Consider the following 18,426-nt stretch of genomic DNA (forward strand, 5'->3'; position numbering starts at 1 on the left):
CAGAAAAGGCTGAAGTCCTGGCTTTTTTAATTCAGTGCACCTGGGCACCCTTTCTCTTGCACTGTGTCAGGAAACCTTTTGAGGTAGCTGTGCTCAATATTATCTTAATAATAATAATAATAATAATAATAATAATAATAATAATAATAATAAGAAGAAGAAGAAGAAGAAGAAGAAGAAGATGAAGAAAAGACGTAATTGAAGACGATAACAGCTCGTACAACCACTGGCAGGGAATTAAACAACCCTAGGCTAAACTTGATTTTCTCAAAACAGGAAAATATCAACATTATAAATATTATTCCAGTACAAATCTGTGTTGAATATTGATTGTTTTCTGCTAAAGAGCTATTTTATTTTATTACTGCTGTTACTATTATTATTGCTCTTATTACTACTACTATTATTATGTTGTTTTCAAAGTACAACGTTCACCAAAACTGATAATTGCAGACAGATTTCATCTTACTTGATCAAACAAAAAGAGCAAGAGATGGAAGAGGACTAGCTTAGAAAAAATAATGTTTTTTATTTAATTAAAAATTTCAAATGACCCAACTAGTATCTGGCCTCAAGGGAATGGGATTAAATAGCACTGTACTTTGTGTTTTGAAAGCTCTACCTCGTAATTATTTACATTTAGCTCTCAGAACCTGTAGAAGATATTTAGCCACACACCAAGACCTGAGGAATATTTGAAACACTTATCTGTCAGAAATTGAAGGCATTGCCCGTTAACAGATGTGGTGAAAGAGATATGTAGGAATCATTTTGATTGCATTGTCAATCAGATTCTTGAACTGTAGAGTGTTTTTGTCGTCATATTTGTTTATTCATTATATCCTAAAAATACCTTTATTCGGGCAACCCTAAGTAAATATAGTCCCTAAAGTCAATGCAACATTTAATAAACTCATTGAACACAACCACTCCATGAGCGAAAGATAAGAAGAGGAAGATTCTTATAGGAATACTGAGAAGATTAAAACAAGTTTTAGATTTAGCGCAAAAACTGTTAGTTAAGGAGAGATCTTAGTCAATCTACATACTGATGTCACCACGAGAGATAACGTTTAAACTTAGACTTTTGGCCTACGTTTAGGCTTTTGGTCTAAACTTAGAACAAAAGTCTAAACTTAGACCAAAAGTGTAACATTACTACGAGTAAAGTTAGACTTTAGGTCTAAGGGCCTAATTACAAGTCTGGTGGATCTAGGACTGCCAGTCCCACTGTGGCAGTTGGACTGCTGTTTCTGCAGCAATGCACATTACGACCCTGGCGGTCTGACCTCCAGGGGACCGCCGCCTCCACCGGGATTGGTGATCCCGAGGGATGAGGGTAGGTGCAGGTTGCAATCAGCCAGGGCGGCGCAACACGCAGCGCCACCCTTCTGATTACAACCTGGTTCTCCGCCAGCTTTTTCATGGCAGTTCCACCGCCATGAAAAGGCTGGCGGAGAACAGAAGCAGGGGGCCACAGGGGGCCCCTGCCCAGCATCCTCGTAACGCATTACAAAGGTGCTGGTGCCCCCTGGGGGCGGCAGCATTGCCGACAATGCTGCCGTCACTTTAACACTAGACTGATCAGCAGGAAAGTCATAATGGGACCGGCAGGGATGTTGCCACTACAGTCCTGTCGGGAGTTTGGCGGACGAGTATCACTGTCTGCCAAACTCATAATCATGGTCTAAGTTTAGACTTTTGGTCTAAACTTAGGCCCATATTTATACTTGTCTAGTGCTGCATTTGCGTCATTTTTTGACACAAAAGCGTCGCCAAACTTGCAATATACAATTGTATTTTGCAAGTTTACACCGTTTTTGCGTCAAAAAGCGGCGCAAATGCGGCACTAAAAAAGTATAAATATGGACCTTAGACTTTTGGTCTAAGTTTACCTTTGTGAATCGGGCCCATTGAACTAAACATTTTAATTATCTGACTGAAACAACTAATAAAAAACATTGAGGTCATATTTAAAATATAGCTGTCAAATGTTAATACAGAAGTAATAATTAAAAATATGCACAAAAATGCATATTATGCATTTATATAACTTTGACAACATTTATATAACTTTCACTTCATAATCATAAACTATGCATGAACACATTTATACAACATAAAAGATCTAAAATATAAATACTCCATTTTCAATGAACTCCAAAGGTATACAATTTTTATTTCAAGTAGTAATAATTTGAATGTAAATTATTTTTTGAAAACTATTAGTAATCATTATTATTAATCATTTTTTTTTTTTTTTAAAACTGCCCACTCAATTGCCAAAATCTCCACAGCTTGATACAAATATTGTACAAAATACATATTAAATAAATAATAAAATAAAAAATACCATCAATAAGCACATATGAATTGTTTATAAAATAATAAGGCCATCATTATGACAATGGCGGTATTGATCGCCTACCGTCACGGGGACGGCCGCCAAAACACCATTGCCGCAGCTACCTGCCGTCCGTCATATTATGACCGTAGCCGGAATTCCGGCAGAAGGCTGGCGGAATTTCAGCTGCGGCCATGGCGGCGGACGGAGGTAAGGTGGCGCTGCTGCCAGCAGCAGTGCCATGCCAGTAGACAGCCGCAGACCGTATCGTGATACAGCCTGGCAATGCTCTGCTGGCAGACGCTGCTGCTGACAGCAATGCCCCGTCCCGTCCCCTGCTGGAGGACCCCCTGCAAGCAGGTAAGTCGGGTGCTCTGACAGGGGAGGGGGGTTGGGGGTTGTTGTGTGTGTGTGGGGTGTGGGTGTATGTTTATGTGTGCGTGCGTGCGGGTGTGTGAAATGCGTGTGTGCATGCATGGTTGTGAGTGTGTGTGTATGTTGTGCTGTGTAAATGCGTGGGTGCTTGCATGTATGTAAGTGGGTGTGGATGTGTGTGTGAATGGATGTATGCATGCGGAGGGTGAATGTGGGTATGAGTGTGTTTATGCGTGTGTATGAAGGTGCTTGTACGTCGTGGGGGGGCGGAGTGGGAGGGTGGGGGGAGGACTCTGGGGATGGTGAGGGGGCAGGTGACACCCCTATCAGTGACATGGAAGGGATTCCCTGTCACTGATAGTGCCTACCGCCATGGTTTTCGTGGCGGTAAGGAAGCCACGAAAACCATGGCAGTAGGTGGGGTCATAATCCCGCGGGTGGGATAGGTTCGGCCGCCTGGCTGGAGACTGAAGTCTTCTGCCCGGTGGCTGTTACCTCCCTGGCGGACGGAGTGGTACATTGACAGTTTGGTTTGAGCCAAACCACCAATATCGTATTTTGGGGAAAAGTACCGCCAGCCTGTTGGCAGTACTTTTCTCCAGAATACCGCCGTCCACCAGGGTCATAATGAGGGCCTAAGTGTTTAAAATAAAATACTAACATCCAACAATCAATTTGCATAACATGGAAAAGGATAATAAAAACACTGTAAAAAGTTAATAATAAAACAAATATTTCACATACATTAAGAAGTGAAATATAAAAAATTATATAAAGTACATGAAAATGGTGTTATGTACAAAAATATTTTATTATACTATACTTCACATATTATTATCATTAACCGAAATATAAAAATAATATTTTTTCTTCAATTTTATGTCCCTCAGAGTTTTAGCACTCCTGATATTATGGCAAAATATTACTTTGCAGTTAATATTCAAGCATTAGAATGTTCACCTTAATAATCAGAGAAACCAAAGGGGGGCTCCACAGTTAGAGCAGAGGTTTCTCCATGGTAAAGCATATGAATATTTTCTAGATAACTTTTAACTTGAAAATAAATATTTTTGTGACATATTAATGTAAAGTAATTGTATATGCTTACTTGAAACATAGGACAAAATGTAAACATATGATATCGCACCATTAAATTGAAACTTTATTTAACATAAATACATTAAAATAAATGAAAATTATTTTTCTGAAGTTTAAATTTGAAACCAAAATTCCCACCTGAAATAAATACTTTTAGTTGTGCATTAATAATTATGAAAATCATGTGTAGCATTCATTAAAAGTATTGTAATTATATTTAATAAAGTATAATGTTACATTATGTTTAAATTAAATGTAGGCTATTAAATATTTTAGTGAAATAATAAATATGTACTATTTTATATTTTTGTAACAATAATTTATATTTATTTATATTTTTACCTATTCCATTATTTCTTGTGGAGTTTTATTTTAAATCCCTACCTCCATTATTTTCAATTTGAAGATGTTGCAATATCCGTGGTTAGCCATAGTTAGTACTGGACTTATTTCCAATGTTTAGTACAAAAGTGTATGTTACACATGTAAGTTACTACAAAAGTGTAAGTTACATGTGTAAGTTATTATAAAAGTGTAACTTACTACAAAAATGTGGTTTGTGAATAGCACTTTTGTGAGAAACTGGGTTGTTGGTTGAGGGGTGGGAGGTGAGCCCTGTTCATGCAACAACCACACTTGCTGTCAGGGTGAACCACAAAATTCACTAAATAGGCCTGTGCTTAATCCACTGATAGCTTGGCACAAAGGCAATTTAAATTAAAAATAGAGCACAAGAAAAATCCCACACCAAAAAAAAGTGTAAGACATTATTTGACACAAACAAAAAAAATCCAATCAATAGAAAGAGTTATGCATTTTTAAAGCATAAGGTGAAAACTAGCTCCTAAAAAATCAAAGTGCCAACCGTGAACATCTTGTCACAAGAAACTGGTCAAAGTAAAACCATGTGGCTGTCCGTGATGGAGCACGGGCCAGATACAAAAAGTGAATTGGATTTGGTCTGTGCTTACCTTCGGACGTAGAACATTTTTGACAGAATGTTTTCAAGGAAGGTAAAGTTCGTCAAAGTTCATCAGGGAAAGGATGCAGGCGGTGTCTCAGGAGGAAGCATCGTCATTGGGGTGCCACTGGGCGATGTCACAATGAAGATTTCTTTGTGTAGACATAGGGTCTGCGGGGGTGTTCAGGAGGACGGCAACAAGCCGGTTGCCTCCGACCGCGGCATCACAACATTCTCGCTAGGCTCAATCAATCAATCAGTTTTTGTAAAGCGTGGCTACTCACCCATGAGGGTCTCAATGCGCGGGGGTGGGAGAGGGGCCTCTTCCAAAGAGCCACATCTTGAGGTTCTTCCTGTAGATGGTGAGCGCACACATAAACATACACCCACACCCCACACACACACAACACCCCCCAACCCCCCTCCCCTGGTTTTGTCTGAGGTGCAGGGGAGGTTGTTCCAGCTCTTTGCTGCAATGTAGGAGAAGGATCGTCCTCCGGTGGTGGTTTTGAGGATGCGAGGCATGGTGGCCAGGGCCATCTGGGTGGAACAGAGGGATCTGGCGAGGGTGTGGAAGGAGACATGGTGGTTCAGGTAGGCTGGTCCTGCTTTGTGTGTGGCCTTGTACGTGTGGGTGAGTAGCTTGAAGGTGATTCGCTTCTCGACTGGTTGCCAGTGGAGGGTCCTCAAGTGTTGGGAGATGTGTTCTCGGCGAGGGAAGTCTGGCGACGGCATTTTGGATAGGTTGTAGTTTTTTTATGTTTCTAGTTGAGGTGTCAGCTTAGAGGGCATTGCCGTAGTCGAGCTTGCTTGTAACTAAGGCATGGATGACTGTCCTTTGACAGTCTGCTGGGATCCACTGAAGATCCTCTGAAGTTTGCGGAGTGTGTGCCAGCAGGAGGAGGTGACAGAGTTTACCTGGCCTGTCATGGATAGGGCGGAGTTGGGGATGATTCCTAGGTTGTGGGCGTGCTCAGTCGGTGCAGTGGGGGTGCTGAGGGATGTGGGCCCCCAGGAGTCGTCTCAAAGTGAGGTGGCGTTTCCAAAGATGATGAGTTCAGTCTTGTCGGAGCTGAGCTTGAGGCAGCTTTCTCTCATCCAGGTTGGTGACAGCTTTTATTCCTGAGTGGGAGTTCCTTTTGGCAGTGTCCGGGTCTTTGGTGAGGGAAATGATGGGTTGTGTGTTATCGGCATATGACACGATGTTCATGCCGTGGCTTCTGACAATGGCTGCGAGAGGGGCCATGTATACATGAAACAGTGTGGGGCTCAGTGAGGATCCTTTGGGGGACTCTGCAGTTGACTCCTGTGGGTCTGGATGTGTATGGCGGGAGTCTTAGCCTCTGTGTCCTCCCAGAGAGTAAGGAGTGGATCCATTTCAGGGCTCTTCCTGTGATTCGTATGTCATGGAGTCTGGTGCGAAGGGCTGGGGGTGCTGGTGGTGCAGTCAATGCAGCCGGCATTGGCTCCGGCTGTCAGAGTGTGCTGACACAAATGCTGGCTGCACTGACTGCACAGCCAACAAGTCAGGCGCCCTGTTGCCATACACTGTGTTGCCCATGGCAGATGGCGCGCACACCCACTATGCTGGCAAGGGGGCCAGTGCAATGGCAGCAACATGGGCAATTGCTATCCCGGTGGCCCCTTCCCTGCCTTTCCGCTGACCTTTTCATGGCAGTATCCCCACCTTGAAAAGGTCGGCAGAAAAGCAAGTCGGAATATGGATGGCAGTGTCACTGCCGGAACCATTTCCATTTTCCACAGTTCTCCTGACCGCCCTTGCCGTGGTGGGACAGGAGTTGGAGGTAGCAATAGTCTTGTGGCGGTCTGACTGCCATCATCCAAATAGGGCGGCCGGACCGCCGAGAACGCAGGAGGCGGTAACCAATGAGATTTCTTGGAGGCCAGATACCCCTTTGAGGAAGAACTGCTGAACAGGATTTGATGCTGCAGAGAATAACATAGTCATGAAGTCAGACCAACTGGCACTGCACCTTGGGCTGGTATACGAGTAGGTTGGTCATGGTCTTCCCTTGGCACTCAGAGCAGTTATAAGGCAAAAACTTTCTAAGTTCCAAAATTAGGATTTTGGCTATCTGCACGCATTTAAAACCACCACAGGTCAAGGACTGGAGGGCACTCACTTCGTGGGTTAGGACTCACTCAGGTTGGGTCCAGGTGAGGGTGCCTTTTGTGTCCCTGAGGCTCTGAACAGTAGGCCAGCAAACTACTTAAGTAGTTCTGTGTACTGGTGATGAAACATGGCTCAAGCAGCAGGGCAGGCCTCTGAGCGTTTAAGGCAGGCTTTAGGAAGCAAAACAGTCCTTCTGGGTATAGCACTGCAGCAGATAGTTCACTAAGAGACCCTCTGCCAGTCCTGAAGGTGAACTGAAGGGTAGATCTGAGGGTCCTGTTTTGATACAAGGATGACTTCTTTAAGGAAGGAGATGTTTCTAGAGAAATCCCTTTGAACTGCTTGAAATTTCCTTTCTCCCATGCGCTGGCTCCAATATGGGTGATGGGGCTGCTGGGGTGACAAGACCTTTGTCTGAAGGCAGACGATAGCCTATTCAGTTGCAAGTGAGACTGTGCGAGGCTCCAACTCCCCCCCATCCTGCCAGTTGATGACCCATCAATTAGGCACACCTAATCTCTCTACGGTGTGGCTGTCTGAGAGGAATAAACAAAGTCCAACTGTCAGCTACACCCAGTCATGTGACCCAGGAACAGGCACCAAATCGTGAAGGAAAAGACTAACTTTCTAAAAGTGGTGTTTTCAAAACTGTAACATAAAATCTGACTTTACCATTAAAGATGATTTTAATTGCACTATCACAGACAGAAGCATGAAATGCTTACTTGTTCCCAATCACATTTAGCACTTATTAAATGAAATAAGGCAACCCAATGTTATCCTATGGAAGAGGTAGGCCTCACAGTGATGAAAACCTCTCACTACTAGAACTTGGAGAATTTAAAGCTAAACGTACCTGCCCAACCTTTCATTTACAGTGCCATCTGCCCTATGGGTTGCCTAGGGCCTACCTTAGGGGTGCTAATACTGTGTATCTTATTATAGGTAACTTTGGGTTACCTCTTTAGGGGAGATTGGAGGGTGCAACCCCAGTATTTGGCACCGTGCACTATAATATTAGTGCTATTAAATCTATAGAGGCAGGAGCGCCATATCACTCTTATCCACCCCCATTTTAGATTTCCTACCTTAGGGGTGACATATTCAATAAAAGGGGGGTTTAAGGCTTGACAAGGGATTATATTGCCAAGTCGAATTTAAAATGATCTTCAGGCTACAATGGTAGGCCTGGGACATTTTTATGTGGCTAGTTAAGTGGGTGGCATTATGGGCCTCAATACGAGGGTAGCGGTCTTGAGACTGCCAGCACCTCAGTGGCAGTCAGGACCGCCATTGCTGTGGCAGTCCGACCACCACATTAAGATCCCGGTGATCAGACTACCAGGGTTCCGCCATCTCTGCTGGGATCGGCGATGCCAACGGGTTGACAGCAGATGGAGGTCACAATCCGCCAGGGCGGTGCTGCGTGCTGATTACAACCTCGTTCTCAGCCAGCCTTTTCATGGTGGTTTAATCAACATGAAAAGGCTGGCAGAGAACAGGTGCAGGGGACCACAGGGAGGCCCATGCACTATCCATGCACTTGGCATGGGTAGAGCAGGGGTCCCTCTGCCCAGCACCATCGTAATGTTCACTGTCTGCTGTGCCATCAGTGAACATTGCGAAGGTGGTGGTGAAAACTTTAGGCGACAGCATTACCACGGGCTTGATTTTGAGCCCGAGACAATGCTGCTGCCAGTTTCCCACTAGGCTGATGGGCAGAAACCTCGATTTCCGCTCGTCAGCCTAGCGGGAAACTCATAATAGGTCCAGCAGGGTGGTTGCCACTACAGCGGCAGCCACCTTGTCGGGAGTTTGGAAGATGGGTGTTCCTGTCCGCCAAACTCATAATTAGCCCCTATGTGTGCTGCAGGCCCACTATCAGCAGTTAATTTACTGTCCATGGTATGGGATACTAGTTTACTAGGGACTTCTAACTAAATTAAATATGACAAACAAGTGTATGTCAATTTTACCATTTTTAAATGAGAGACCACAAGCACTTTAACATTGGTTATCAGTTGTAAAGTGCACTGAGTCCTAAAGTCAACAAAAATGAATTCTGAAAATATGGAGAGGATGAAGGCAAAGCCAGGGAAGATTAATCAATACCTTGATGGACTTCCCTGCTCAGGCACTAGAACATGAATAATGCCCCTCTACTGCAGAGGCACTTGTCAGTTGTACATTCTTCTGAATTCAGTTGGATCCCTCTGTCTATAGCCTCCTGAGCCACTTAACTGACCCACGAGGAAACCCTTATTCTCACCCGTGAACCCCATTTGGGCAACACCTAACGTTATTTTGTTCATAGATGCATCCCTGTAGACCGACAATACCACCATGGCCAACAAAGTGGTGTGGCCCATTCCAACCCTTGGATCAAACGTCTGGCTACTCAGCCCAGGGTCTACACCCTGAGGCTGAACAGTCAACTGGCGAACCAGGACTTCCAGTGGAGAACCGTCACCCCCTCCAAGGGTGACATATCCTGTCTGTGTCATACAACTGTCTTCCTGTGGCAGGTCTCCTGCCCTTTGTATCTGTAACAACACAGGGAGCAACCCCCAGCCAGAAGTTGCCTCACCAATGTCAGTATGCTAGTGTTGAGGTGCTCTGTCCTCAGATATAGCAACCCCTAACCCACTGGTCCTCCCACTGTGGACTCCTTCAACCTCCTGCACCTTCATCTGGGCTTGAGTACCCTCTGTTTGGGAGTAGTACCCAAGAATTCTGAGCTTTCAGGGCACCCGGGGCGTCCACCCTTCCCAGCTCTCTTGACAACAGTGGCAACTCATTCCATAGAATCCAGTCAATGGGAATCTGGGGGCTAACTATGACACTTCTCTTGGTCACCTCCCCACCACTCTCAAGGGATACTAGGGTTATGGGGCAGAAAAAGACATGCCTCTGGGCCTGATTTACCCTATACACCGGGCCAGTGTACTGCTCTAGGCAAACCAGCCTTTCCAATACCATAGTATAGGTGGCCCCGGTGACCCTCAGAGCAGCGACTGGGACCCCATTCATCTTGATAAAATGGAAGTGACAACTCCCACCCTCAGGGGTTACAAGTCTACTCTCAGGGCCCAATTCACAAAGATCAAGTTAGACAAATAGTCTAAGTTTAGACCAAAAGTCTAACTTTACTACGTTTTGGTATCCACAAACGAACTCAAGAGTAGAATCTTTACGACTGAGGAGGTTCCGCATTTGTGGCAAAGAGGATCTTTAGGCAAATAATTAACCTCTTTAGGATACCCAACCAAGATGCTAGCTCTAGATTCTGTTTTCCCCCTTCTGTCATTGTGGACATGGTTTCTGAGTGGGAGCAGAATCTTGTCTCTGAGACATGCTGCTCCCACGCCATCTCATGTGCATTTCTCCTGATGCTACCATCAGGTTCTGAGCTGCATCAATAGGAGAATGTATCTCTACATACATATGTTACCTACACTGGCAAGAAGGCAAAAGTTGCTAAGAATGTCTACTTCTATTCCTGCTTCCCACGTGTGGTAGGTGCAATTGATTGCACTCATGTGGCACTTCAGCCACCTCACCACCATGTACACATCTTCTGCAACAGATACCACTTACGCTCCATCAACTTGCAGAGTGTTTGTGATGCCAGTGGCTGTTTTACTGATGTCCATGCAGTGTTTCCAGGCAGTACACATCACAGCTACATATTCTGCAGGTCATTCTTTGCCCGGCAGCTGGCATTGGGTGATTTAGGAAACAGGTGGCTTCTGGGTAAGTACTCAAGCATCAGACAAGCCTGTACAAATGTTGCCTTAATATACACGACCATTATAAAATACTAATTCTTGTGACACATACATGACCCCAACAGACACTGCATGTACCATTTCATTCATTATGAACTCTACAGGTGAAATAGGGACATGTACACATATTTTATCATGTTCCTCCTCAGGTGATTTGCATATGCACTCTCCCCTCATCACCTCACACCATGCAGACATGCAATCACTGTACCTCAGTGTAAGTACAAATGAGCACACATATGTACACGAGCCAGCATAGAGCACACTTTTTGTCCCCTAAAGTCATGATTCAGATCTCTTGGATGGGGCAGTAGGAATAGTGCTGCTGTACTTCCCTGAAATTGTATGCAAGATCAGAGTAGCCTGTTCTGTCTTGTACAACGTTGCAGTAAATCATGACTTACACATAGCTCTGAACCCTCACGTTGGTCTGAATCCAGGAAACTGGGCCATCATAGAAAACAGAGGGCAGGGTATGCAGGAATGCGACCAGCTGGTTGCCACTTTTTTTTTCCTTGAGCAGCCAGTTGTGTTACAGCCTTAATGTGGTTTCAGTCTGTTGCCAATGATGATTGGTAGACATTTTACACTCTGCCCAAAACTTCCAATTTGAGACTACTCTACAAGCCATACATAATGTATGTAAAAACAGGTGTAGTCAAGAGTCAAAAGATAGGCCAGGCAACACATTTCTTCCACATGTTAAAGATTAGTATGGACAACATCTCAAAGGACTCCATCGCTGTTGAAGAATAAATGTGACTGTATGTGTGAGACCTCCTAGGACAGAGGACATCTGATAACTTCAGCGTCACAATGATTCATGTCTATGCATGGAGTCAGTGAGGATTGGCATTGTGTCCAAGATGAAAACCTTCAGGTATATGTGAAACAGATGAGCTTACAATTAGTTGTTAACTTTAGAAATCTGGGTTGACCATATTACAAACAATGAGGCATTCCCCATTGTTCATATGTGGCTTGTTGTGTGGCACAATCTACTTTGGGAAATGGTCCTTACAATTATATGTGACATAGGGGTGACAGGCAGTGTTTGAAAGTTATTGGTCACTCACTAGACAAGTCTTTGAAAAGAGTAATCCAAAAGTAACAAGTGATATACTGTTTATTACAAGAGGACTTTAATGTTGGTTGTTTGAGACATAATAGTTGTGGTGCTGACATAGTGAACCTAGGAATGTTCTTATCTTTGTTGGCCATGATCTATTGTTTTCCCATGTTGTATAATGATGGCTAACAAGATGCCATAGTAACATACTGCACATTCCTTCTAGCTTTGTGTTGCATATGTGATGTACTCAGACATTACTGAATGCGTTATGGTAAGCATCTGTGTGAAGTTATGTTTAGGATTTGTAACATGAAACATATGAATATGCAGGTATAGAAAATATCTTGTATTTAGGTGTGCTGCTACTCATGTGGCAGTGTAGCAATATGTCTGTCATGCATACACCACGGTTCAAGTGTACCTCTGTAATGGCCTGGAGTGTCCATGCTCAGAAACAGACTCCGTCATGCGTCCAACTAAAAACTAAAAACAGAAAACTAATGGCTAGTCAGTTTGTATTTTGTGTAATGCTGAATGTATCATACACTTAGGTCTAATTTCCAGTTATTATTATATGTCACTGTCTCATGGATACTTTTAGATACCATGTGAAATATTTGGCAAGGAGTGACTGGCACTGTCTGAGCTGTTAATGTTGAACTAACACATCCTCCCAGAGCTTATGGCACTACTTATCCCACTGCAGGTACAAGCCCACTGCTCTGCAGCATACAGCAATATGTCACCAGATTTGGGTACACACTGCATTACTCTGCTGGTCATCAGGGCCCCCATAAAGCTGAGTGTGCTTAGCAAACACCACTTCAGTTAAGATGTTCAATTCAATCTCACTGAAAGTAGGTGCCTTGTCCTCAAGTCCCTTAGGCATGTTGGATGCAGGCTAGAGAAACAGAACAAATTACCCTTACATTTGCATTTCTGTGAAGGAATGCACTCACATAATCATGACTAGTGAACTAAGGGCATTATAACTGTTGTATGAATGGCTTGGAAAATGTCTATTCTTGGTATGTGAGGTGTTTGGGTGTCGTATGCTGTATCATTAATGCTTTTTGGGTGATTTCCTGCATGATGACTGATATTTTTGTAAAATGAGGTAAAGGCTGACATTGTGTTACTTGTCTCACTCAAAATTATACAAACATATCCAATGTGTACTAAATACATACATGTTCTTAACAGTTGCAAATATGTAATTTCAAGCATATAGGTAGCTGTACTATGAAACACATGTTATTGCCAGTGCACAGCACAAACAAAGCAGTTTTGTCATGCAAAATGTGGCCCTTGCCATGTAGAGTTCTGATGTTGTTAAGGACTATGTCAAATATTGGAAACAAAACTTAGTAAGTGTCATACCTAAGGCCTTGTTTGCACATGCACACCTACTTTAACATGTATGTTGAGTTTCACTATGCTAGACAACAGATGATAGTAAGTAAACATCTGTTGAGACTGCGCATTATAGGATAAACCTGGATCCACTTTTATGTGTGGCTATAGCCACCCAGACTGTGTACTATATCCTCTTGTAAAATTACATTAGATGGTAACTATGTGTAAATGTCATGGATCTCTCATTGTACTAATGCTTAAGGTGAGGGCTGATAAATACTGAAGAGTATACTGACCAAAATTGAGAAGGATGTTAATACGTAAGTAATTTCTGCACATTACAGTGACAGTACACCTACTTTTTGGTCCAACCAAAGTCTTATTGGGTAGTAAGATCGAAGATCAAAGTCAGAACTTGCTTTATATTGTCTTGACCTTTCTTATAAATTGTGCACAATTACATAATTGTTTGTCTTCATTTTCAGTGGACCAGGCTGACCAAGGTAGATCTGGAAAAGACCAGGAGCAGAGCAGGAGATGCCTGCTGAACTCGGCTCCTTGATTGTGTAGCAGAAGACATGTTCATCGATCCAGTAGATTCAGAAGTCAGTGACACCTTAATTCATTTTCAGCATGAATTATAAGTGAACATGCAAAATTAACACAGACATCACTGATTATGTGGGGATCACATCAAATCCCAACATAAAATGCTTCAAAAAAGTGGCAATATCTTCTAATTTCCTTGCACAGTTATTTTATAATTGTGATCAATTTAGGAATCAATAGTTTACAACAGTATTTGACCCATGTACCTGATGGATGGATGGTAGTGCGTCTGACTGCTGCAGCTAGAATATCTCCCAAATCCCTGGATTAGGTCCTTTGGATAACTTACATATCCATATTTCAATACAAAGGATGATGTGAATCATTTTACATTTATATGTCATAGATATACACTTTCAACACAGCTGGGCTACTCCTCTTTAGATGAGACAATAAAAGCAATTTAGGGGCAGATTTCAGAGCCCCTAGTGCCTCCTTGCACCACATTAGCGTCATTTTTTTAAAGCTAATGTGGCCCAACGAGCCTAAAATCGCAGTGCCAAATTTATAAAGTGGCGCAATGCATGCATTGCCCCACTTTGTAACCCTATGCGGTACATTATGCTTGCGCCAGGCATAATGTATGCAAAATGGCGCAAAGGAATCTTAGAGATTATTTGCATCATTTATTTCACCACTTTTAACACCTGCTGAGGGCAGGAGTTAAAAGGAGGCACACCATTGTTTACAATAGGCCGCAATGGGCTTTGCATGATTAGTGTCAAAAATTTTTACACTAATCCTGCAAAGCTCCGAACTAGGGTCAAAAGGTTTGACACTAGTTCCCTAACTACCACCATAGTGGGCCGTATCTGAGATACAGCGTACATAAGGTGGCGTTAAGGGGGCGCTACGGGGAGCAAGAAAAGTGGCGCTGCACAGGCTGCAGCACTACTTTTCTTAAATCTGGCACATGATATATAGTGTATTATTTCAATTTAAATGTAGAGTCATCCTTTCATTAGCCAACATGTTATGGAGCAGTTTATTTTCATGACCCATATCGAGCACATTGAGATGAGTGACAACAGGGATATTAGAAACACACCACATACTGCTGACATATCATCCAATATTAATGACTATGGGGCCTATTTACTAGAAGGGGAGCAGCGCCGCCGCTGCACCAAAATTGGCAGCGCCCCATCACTTCTAAAACGCAGGGATGCGCTGTATTTTAAAATAATACAGCGCATCCCTGTGTTTCTCCCTGTGCGGCGCTAAATTAGCTGCTGAGCGCCAACACAGCCACCCTTGTGCCATGGTGCAAGGATGGCTGCATTGTGGGGGAGATTGTTTCCCAGAGAGCTGGAAACACGCCAAAGTCAACGCCCTTCTGAAGAACCCCAAAGTGGACCCCGAAGACCTCAAGAATTACCGACCCGTTTCCCTCCTCCCCTTTCCAGCAAAGGCCATCGAGAAGATCGTCAACTGCCAACTGACCCGATTCCTGGAAGACAACAACACGCTGGACATCTCCCATTCAGGATTCCGGAGGAACCACAGCACCAAGACCGCCCTCATCGCTGCAACCGACGACATCAGAACCAGGCTCGTCAAGGGGGAAACCGCGGCCCTCATCCTCTTGGACCTCTCGGCTGCTTTTGACACCGCCTGCCACCACACCCTCTGCACTAGTCTCTACGACGCAAGGATCTGCCACAAAGCTCTTGCCTGGATCTCGTCCTTCCTCTCCGGCCGAACGCAGAGTCCGCCTTCCTCCCTTCCTGTCAGGGGCCACCAAAACCATCTGCGGCGTTCCCCAAGGATCTTCTCTCAGCCCAACTCTTTTTAACATCTACATGGCACCGCTCACCAACATCATCTGATCCCACAACCTCAACATCGTCTCCTACACCGATGATACCCAGCTGATCCTCTCACTCATCAAGGACCCCACCATGGCCAAAACCAACCTCCACGACGGACTGCACGCCATTGCCACCTGGATGGAGAAGAGCCACCTCAAACTTAACTCTGACAAGATAGAGGTCATCATCCTCGGCTCCAACCGCTCCGCATGGGACCACTCCTGGTGGCCAGCCACCCTAGGGACCGCACCAACACCCACCACCCACGCAAGCAACCTAGGCTTCATCCTACACTCATCGCTCACCATGACCCAGCAAGCCAATGCTGTCTCATCTTCCTGCTTTTAACACCCTCCGCATGGTTCACAAGATCTTCAGATGGATCCCCACCGAAACAAGAAAGAGGAACACCCACGCTCTCGTCAGCAGGAGACTGTACTACGGCATTGCGCTCTATGCGGGGACCACAGCCAAGATCCAGAAGAAACTGCAACAGATACAGAACGCCTCCACGTGCCTCATCCTCAACATCCCTCGCTGCGACCACATCTCAGGCCACCTCAGAGACCTGTAGTGGCTCCTGTCACCAAGAGGATCACCTTTAAACTCCTCATCCACGCTCACAAAGCCCTTCACAACACAGGCCCTGCCTACCTCAATGAGCGACTCACTTTCCACACCACCTGCCAACTCCGCTCTGCCAATCTTGCCCTCACCGCCGTCCCTCGCATCCATCAAACTACAGCCGGTGGCAGATCCTTCTCCTACCTCGCCGCCAAGACCTGGAACACCCTCCCCGCCCACCTTCAACAGACCCAGGACCTCCTGACCTTCAGAAAACACCTCAAGACCTGGCAATTTGAGCAGTAGCAGTCCTCCCCTTAGCGCCTTGAGACCCTAGCGGGTGAGTAGCACGCTTTACAAATGTTTGATTGATTGATTGCACTGTTGTGACATATGGTCAAGCACCACACACTGGGCGATGGTAGACCCTGGTAGATAAACTTAGAATGTACTTTATTGAAGGCTCATAAGGGAATATTTACAAGCCTCTGGCGCCACCGGAGCATCACTTTTTGTGACGCTCCGGTGATGCTGTGCACTGCGCCTTATTTACAAGGTGACGATAAGCCACTTTTTGTGGCTTAATGCCGCCTTGTAATTACGGCCCATTAACATGCTGCACTTCGAGTGTTAGCGGCGTGCAATGGGTGTGAGACGAAGATGGGGTCCAGTTTGTCCACCAGGGAGAGCTATTGCCACCCCTATCCTGGTGAACTTCTCCTTCACCTGCATCTTCTCATTCAGCCACTTCTTTGTGATGTCAGTGACAGTCCAGACATCCTCTCCCAAAGCACTGACTGCATTAGCTAACTGCTGCCACAGGGTTGCCTTCTGTGTTGCACTGCTGATGAATGGGGGAAGACCATGTAGTTTTTGTAGTTCCCCACAACAAATCTGACAATCATCTCACTCTCCTCCTCTGTGAAAATCTTCTTCTTCCTGACATTTAGCATGCTGACAGTTAGCAGATGGCATGGCAAGGCAAGGAGCAGAGCAGGCAAGTGACGTATGTGTATGGTAAAAATAGAGCCTTAGATGTGGGCTGCTTTTATGTGGTTTGCAGTACATGGGTGGCAGGTGGCATAAATTGTCTGCAGGTGTGTGTAATTATACTTTCTCCAGTGCGTGTGCAGGTATTCTGCCGCAGTCATAAAGATAATACTCATAAGTCCCTTTGCAAGTACTGAAAAGTAGCAAAGTTAAACTCTTGGTCTAACTTTACCTTTGTGAATCGGGCCCTCTGAATCCATCCCCCAACTAAGGGATACAAGGGGTACCCCGGGTACTATTTCCCCTAAAGCCACATAGGCCATTCCTGTGGAGCTCCCACTAGTTGGTGAGTTCTTGGTACAGGCCAGGCCCCCCTTGTTTATGCCCCAACTGCTGACAATCAAAGCACTGGGGTTGGAAATGGAGTACCTGGCCACCGCCCATCAGAACATCTCTGCCTATCATTGGAAGGGGTATGGGAACCTTTTTTTCCCAGATAATTCTAGGACACATTTGAGTCACTGTGGAACTCCCCCTCACTCTGTTTGAAGGAACCTGAAGTACCCCCCTCAGGATCACTCCCAGGTACCGTCCTGTGGACCTTAGTGCTGAGCAAATGGTCCGTCTCCTTAGTAAGCACCCAGGGATAAGCAAGTTTAGTATCCACAAGGTGTTGGCACAGCTCTGAAAAACAAACAATCGTCATGTGCTCTCTGGCAATCAATTTGTACAGCCCTTTGTAACTACTTACTTCACTGACCTTCTCCTAAACTTCTAGTGCCTTGCAAAAATGATCTACACAATGTGCCCAGGACTGCTTGGTCAGCTTTTGACTGTCCCTAAACATCTGCCTATATCTTTCTGGGGTAAGCCCACATTTCCTGTTCAGGGCCTCCTTTGTGAGGGGCTACTTCATCCTGTGTCCTTTCTCTAAGGCTAACAGGGCGTTTCTCCCTTGATTCTGAATATGCCTCCAGGGGCTGCCCCTCAGTCTTCATCAGGGATCCTATTAATCTCTAAGGGCAACCTGATAGGCCTCCAACCAGTTGTCTATGCCATTCCCCACAACAAAGTTAGACACTAGATCCTTTCGGATGTGGACTCCAGTTTCTTTTCCACCAGAGCTAGCTTTATCTCCTGCAGGGCTAAGATCGAAGATCAAAGTCAGAACTTGCTTTATGTTGTCTTGACCTTTCTTATAAATTGTGCACAATTACATAATTGTTTGTCTTAATTTTCAGTGGACCAGGCTGGCCAAACGTAGATCTGGAAAAGACCAGGAGCAGAGCAGGAGATGCCTGCTGAACCCGGCTCCTTGATTGTG

This window comes from Pleurodeles waltl, chromosome 6 (assembly GCF_031143425.1).
Source record: "Pleurodeles waltl isolate 20211129_DDA chromosome 6, aPleWal1.hap1.20221129, whole genome shotgun sequence".
NCBI classification, from domain to species: Eukaryota; Metazoa; Chordata; class Amphibia; order Caudata; family Salamandridae; genus Pleurodeles; species Pleurodeles waltl.